The 6,707-nt window shown below is 43.4% G+C and overlaps 1 protein-coding gene across 6 annotated transcripts in view; it reads left to right on the top strand.

The window, feature by feature from the left end:
- Positions 1-1,403: 1,403 nt before the first annotated feature.
- The window catches only part of LOC108317245 (syndecan binding protein), a 30,572-nt gene continuing 25,268 nt past the window's right edge, over positions 1,404-6,707 (top strand). For 4 of the 6 annotated variants that reach the window (XM_017547574.2, XM_017547570.2, XM_017547573.2 and 1 more), the window contains exon 1: positions 1,404-1,781. The gene's annotated coding sequence lies outside the window, so the exon portion shown is untranslated. The remainder of the gene's footprint in view (positions 1,782-6,707) is intronic. The other 2 variants (XM_017547571.2, XM_017547572.2) reach the window with 2 other exon arrangements.

Below are 6,707 nucleotides of genomic sequence, written 5' to 3'. Positions count from 1 at the left end.
TTTTTTTGAGACAGAGTTTTGCTCTTGTTACCCAGGCTGAAGTGCAATGGCGCTGTCTTGGCTCACCGCAACCTCCGCCTCCTGGGTTCAGGCAATTCTCCTGCCTCAGTCCCCTGAGTAGCTGGGATTACAGGCACGAGCCACCATGCCCTGTTAATCTTTTGTATTTTTAGTAGAGACGGGGTTTCACCATGTTGACCAGGATGGTCTCGATCTCTTGATCTCGTGATCCACCCACCTTGGCCTCCCAATGTGCTGGGATTACAGGCGTGAGCCACCGCACCCGGCCTGTGTTTTTAATTTCAAATACCAATTGTTTTTTGCTGGTAGATAAGAAAAACAATAGACTTTGTATGCAGATTGACTATTCCTAGTCCAGAAATCCAAAATATTAACTGCTCTAAAACATGAAGCTTTTTGACTGCTGACATGAGAACCAAGGGAAATGGCTTACTGGACCATTTTGGTTTTTGGAGTAGGGATGGTAAAGCCATAATTATATAATGCAAATTTCATAAAAGCCAAAAAAATCCAAAATTGGAAACATTTCTTGTCCCAAGCATTTTGGCTTAGGATCAGCTTGTTTTAAACTTGTTCATGCAACCTTACTATAATTGCTTTTCATTCTATTTTTTAGGGGAGGGGTGTCAATTTTCCTGGATTTTCTATGTTAGATAACCACCTCATCTGAAAACAAAAAGTTTTATTTTCTCATTTCCAATCTACCTTGTAATTATTTTTAAACGTCCATTTGCATCAGCCTAACTACATATAACCTTACTGAGGACAAAGTTTTCATCTTTAGTTGTCACTTCTTTTACCCTCAGATTTTTTATTAGTTTTGCCAGATATTATTGCGGCACTAATTTAGCTATAAATAAACTGCTTGTAAAAGCTATTTTGTCAAGCACTCTACAGTATTCCATGGTAACTATGATTATTCTTGGGTAAACTGTGCCTCAGTTTCTTTGTCTGTAATGCGATGTTGTATTTATTTTATAGACTGATGTGAAGACCAAATAAGACTATACATTAAGTTCGTAGAGCTATGGCTGGCACACCATCAGCCCTTAAGAAATTATCGTTATGTTTTTGTATTGGGAAACAGCAACTGCTTTTGCGCAGCACCACACAGAACTCTCAACAGCGAAGGAATATCAGCTCAGGCGGACAGAGAGTAGTAACTTCCCCTCCGACCCCCCACATTTCAAACAGAAAAATAAGGCAGGAGTTGAGAAGGGGTAGTGAGTGAGAGGAACATTTCTGAGCCTATGGTGGAGAGGTACAGCAAGAGGAGAGTGACGCCAGGACAGCAGTGGTGGAAGTCGAAGGTATCCCAAAGGGGAGCATGGGCTCCCGAGACCTGTTTGAATTGTAGGGGACCAGAACCTAGCGACCGTGAGCTGCGATACACACAGTAGTCAGTGGATGGCACGGGGCCAGCGGGCACGAACTGCCAAAAGAGCGGAGAAGACTGGGAGCATAACCGCGGGGCAGCGGCCGGTTGGTACAGCGGGCGACGTGCACGGCCCTACATTGCCAGATCCCGGTAGCGGCAGGAACGACCCACGCCCAGGCCCCTTTACTCCCGCCGCCCCGTTACCTAGGGGACGGGATCACCTGACCCGGGGCCGTGCGCCTGCGCGGGCGGAAGGCGGGGGCGGCGCCGTGACGCGCCCCCGGGGCGGTCCTTGGGCCCTCGCCTCTGTGCTAGCCTCGGGCCTCAGAAGTCTGTGCCAGTGACCGGAGGCGGCGACCGCGAGTGAGTCCTTGTGGGCTAGGTGAGAGGCCAAAAGGGGGCAAGAGGGACGCCGGTGCCGGGTGCCGGGTCCCGGGCGCGGGGACGTGGGGCGGAGGCGTGAGGGTCCCCGGGCCTCTTAACCGAGAGCGTCCTGGTCGCAGCCGTTTTCGGGAGGCGGCGGCGACGCCCTCTCCTCAGGGGGTTCGCGCCCCTCCCTGCGCGGTGCTGGCTGAGGACAGATTTGCTGGAGCAGCGCGCTCTGCCTGCCGTGACCCCGCGGTTTTCGAGCTCCTATCCGGGCTGGGACTGGGGCTGGGGTGGGCAGAGCCCGGAGGTACGGCCGGGTGAACGCCGGCAGCCCGGGCCCCAGCTCTGGGATTCTTCCTGGGACCGTTTCTCGATCCTTGTTGTTCTTGATAAGATCTCGAGACAAGTAAAGAAAGAGCCTCTGGCCACGGTCTCTCCCCGCGTTTCTTGGGCTGTGCTTTCTGTTGGGTTATTTGGAACGTCCTGTCTCCCCGCGTTTCTTGGGCTGTACTTCCTTCTGGGTTATTCGGAACGTCCTGGATTTGAAAGCAGGAAGGAGGTGTTTAGTGGGCGAAACCTTGACTTTTTTGGAAGGGGGTGGGGAAAGGTTGTTCGCCCTGAGCTTTTTCCTGGTGCTGTTGGACCTGAGGGAGAAACGTTTCCAGTAGGGTATGTTTAGAAGGAAATACTCCTGAGATCTGATGACTCAGAGCTTTCCTTTCAGGATTTCCTTGTAATGATGGGAAAGGGAAGGCAAATGGGTGTGGAAAGTTTTTACTTTTATCAAAGTGGGATTATTGAGTCATGGAGTCTTCGAATGTGCTTATTTTTGAAAGGAGTTTCTAGGATTATCTATTCTGTATAACCGCATACACATTTATGGTTATTTTTTCCATTACATACTTTCCTTGGAAAGTACACTCGGTTTACCAAACTCTAACATCCGCTTGTTTAGTAACTCCATTATAAACTAAACTTCAGAGACATTAACTTTTAATTTTGGGCATTATAGGAAAAGATGTAAACGTCATAAAAAGGGAAGAATTTGCTAATGGTTGCCAGTTAAATGTACTGTTTAATTAAACCGTTTCTTAAAATGAGCGTGGCACAACTATTTTCCCTGTTGCCAGATTTGGGTACTTTTTATAGGTATTAAATGCCAAGAGGTTATAAAAAAGAAAAGCTCCCCAAACAACTTTAAAATACTTTCTACACTTAGTAATAGTTACGTTAGCATTTATTAATTTTTTTTCAAGTGCTGCCAACATCTTTTGTAAATATTGTCTTTGAGTAGGTAAACGATCACATGTCTCAAAATTTAAGCAGCATACAAAGGCATATAGTATCAAGTCTCCTTCCTTCTGGCAGGCAGCCAACTGTTTTAAATTTCTTAGGTATTCATCCAGGAATATTATATCTACACAGGCAAACATGCAAGCTGCATTTGTCTCCTTTCTTTTAACATAAACGTTAACATTTTATATACTGCTCCACATTTTGCACTTATTTTTCCAGGTAGTGATAATATTTTGGAACTTTTCTAATATCAGCATATGTAGCTTTCAAGTCTTTTGCTGTTACAGTCAGTGCTGCAGTGAATAAACTTTTACATATGTTGCTTCCTTTGTGCACATGTATTTGTACACTTCAGGTCTTGAAGTGATACTGCAGAGTTGGAGGGTATCTGAATTCCGAATTTTAGTAACCTACTGCAAACTCATTCTCCGTGGGAATTGTACTAGTTTACGCTCCCACTAGTAGTGTATGAGTGTTTCTCAAAGCCTTGCTATCGGAGAGTGTTGTCAAACTTTGGATTTTTGCCAGTTCAGTAGCTGAGAAATGGAATCCTAGGGGTAAGAATTAATTATTCTACTTACAGTGGACTTTATATGGACATACTTCTTAATGACTGATCATCAGAAACCCCCAGGATATTTATTAAAAAGAAGAGTACCTAAGTCCTTCCATGAAATTTGTATCTGTCCAGGAAGCTGTTTTGTTTGTTTGTTTGTTTGTTTTTGAGACGGAGTCTTGCTCTGTTGCCAGGCTGGAGTGCAGTGGCGCAATCTCGGCCCACTGCAACCTCCGTCTCCTGGGTTCAAGCGATTCTTCCGCCTCAGCCTCCCGAGTAGCTGGGACCACAGGCGCGTGCCACCATGCCCGGCTAATTTTTTTGTACTTTTAGTAGAGATAGAGTTTCACGATGGCCAGGATGGTCTCGATCTCTTGACTTCATGATCCGCCTGCCTCGGCCTTCCAAAGTGCTGGGATTACAGGCAAGAGCTTCCAGCCCAGGAAGCTGTTTTTATAATAACTAGAGCCTCTGGTAAGTTGGCTGGGATGATTAGCCAGATTGAGAACATTGCTCTGGAAGACTGCTTAGGATATATAAAACTGTGTTTCTAGACCCCATGTATGAGCTATCTGGAATGCTTACCATCTGGGTCCAATGGACATGTTATTTTTTTCATTTTTTACTTTTTATTTTTTTTTTTGGAGTTGGAATCTTGCTGTGTTGCTAAGGCTGGTCTCAAACTCCTGGGTTCAAGCAGTCCTCCTGCCTTGACCTCCCAAAGTGCTAGGATTACAGGCGTGAGCCACGGTTCCTGGCCTGATACTTTATTTTTATTTTTTACATTTTTCATTCATTTTATGAATAGTTTGCATAAGTGACAATAAAGAGATAATGCCACACAACTTTACTAGAAATTTTAATAACAGCTTCAACAAAAGAAACACAAATTAGTATTCCAGATTTTCCTGGTTTTGAAGATATGGATAGTTGAAATAGGCAACGTCTTTGAATTCAACTAATTGCTCAACTGTCATGTAATAGTTTTTAAAAATCAGTGATTCTGTAGTCCTAAATTTTAATTTTTCCAAAATGTTTTTAATACGGTGGTTCCCGACATTTTTGGCACGAGGGACTGGTTTCATGGAAGATAGTTTTTCCATGGACAGGATGGGGGGATGGTTTCAGGATGAAACTATTTCACAAGGAGTGTTTAACTGAGATCACTATAGGGTTCCTGCTCCTATGAGAATCTAATGCTGCCACTGATCTGACTTGAGGTTAGAGCTCAGGTGGTAATACTGGCTCACCTACCACTCAGCTCCTGCTGTGTGTGGCCTGTTTCCTAATGGGCCACCAACTGGTATTGGTCCTTGGCCTGGGGGTTGGGAACTCCTGTTTTAATAGTTTAGATTAAAACAAGCAAATAAACATATTTCACCTTAAACAGCCACACATCATTTTTAAGAGAGGCCAGTTGTAGTTCGTGGTTTGAGAAGGGGCGAGGTTAGTAACTCAGAAAATGATGAATAGTTCCATTCTACGTGATAGTATTTGGAAAACTTTGCTAGTGTTTCCTACTTCATTAATCAGAATATTGTATCCAGAGAGCAAATAAACTAGAATTTCAAAATATCGCATACAGTATTTAAGTTGAGGGCCTTTGTTCTGTGCACATATTTAAAGACTTCAAGGAGGTTACTCTGATATTGCCCTGAGGGGTTTGAGGGACAAATGAGAAACTTGGTACTGTGGTAGACAATATAGATAGATAGATGATAGATATATACATACATGCATACATACATAGTCTTTTGAATAAGCCCTGAAACTATCCCAGCCACTAAAAGATCTCTTAATAATCCCATTTGGGAGTTATTTCTGAGGCCTGGGATACATTGGGTTTAGGGGCCTTTCATAAGGCATGAGTCACAGAGATTTCGAGTAACATAGCATGGGCCAAACCTGGTCAAAGGGCATGTGGGCAGTACCATTTCTTTCCAAGGAAATAGGCCAGTGGAAAAAAGCTGTAGTGGTCAGGAAGGTTTGATTAAACTCTATCAGAGCAGATGTGGAAGTTTTATCCTGTTAGTGATTACTCAGCTCAAAGGAAATCCTAGAAACAAAATTCTGTAGTTTAGTTGGTACAGTAATAGTGTTTGATAAGAGTTGCAAGTGAGGTAAAATGAGATTCTTACACTGATGTAATAGTTACTTTCAGAATCCTCTTAAACCTCATTATTGGTCATTATGAAATTCCAGCCACAATTAGAAGGGTTTCTCAGAGTTAGCTTTGCGGTTCTTGCAAAAAGGCTGTGTTTCTGAGAGTTCCCATTAGAGTTAAATATAATATGCAGGTGACTTAATGGAGCCCTTCAGAAAAATAAAGCATTTATCATTTTTCTAGAAGGCTTTGTATACTGTTAGGTTCAAAAGTATAGACTTGCCCTGAAATATTTTGATCTTTTCAATAAGTTTTTAAGATATCTTATTTACTGTTATTTTTATAATATTTATCAACATATTAACATTTGATATCTTCTTTTTTTAATTTTTTTTTTTATTGGTGAGACAGGGTCTCAGCCTGTCACCCAGTTTAGAGAGTGGTGATGTGACAACAGTTCACTGCAGCCTCAACTTCCTGGGCTTAGGTGATCCTCCCACCTCAGCATCCTGAGTAGCTACAGGCGTGTGCCACTGTGCCTAGCTAGTTTTTTGTAGAGATGGGGTTTTTCTGTGTTGCCCAAGCTGGTTACAAACTCTTGGGCTTAAGTGATCCATCCACCTTGTTCTCCCAAACTGTTGAGATTACAGGCATGAGCCCCTGCACCTAGCTACATTTGATATCTTTGAGGATGAGGATAAAGCGTTTATGCTGTGTAAATATATTAAATGTGAGTTCTGCCATCAAGTAATGGAGATAAACATGTACTAGCTATAACCTAAGGCAGAGTTGAGAGAAATTGAAAGGAACAAATAATATCCAACTGAAGCCATCAAAGACACTGTTTTTGAAGAAATGGCACTTGAGGGCCGGGCGCGGTGGCTCAAGCCTGTAATCCCAGCACTTTGGGAGGCCGAGGCGGGTGGATCACGAGGTCAAGAGATCGAGACCATCCTGGTCAACATGGTGAAACCCTGTCTCTA

The sequence above is a fragment of the Cebus imitator genome, unplaced genomic scaffold, assembly GCF_001604975.1.
Source record: "Cebus imitator isolate Cc_AM_T3 unplaced genomic scaffold, Cebus_imitator-1.0 Scaffold199, whole genome shotgun sequence".
NCBI classification, from domain to species: Eukaryota; Metazoa; Chordata; class Mammalia; order Primates; family Cebidae; genus Cebus; species Cebus imitator.
The sequence above is the reverse complement of the archived record's forward strand: the minus strand, read 5'-3'. Positions and strand labels throughout refer to the sequence as shown.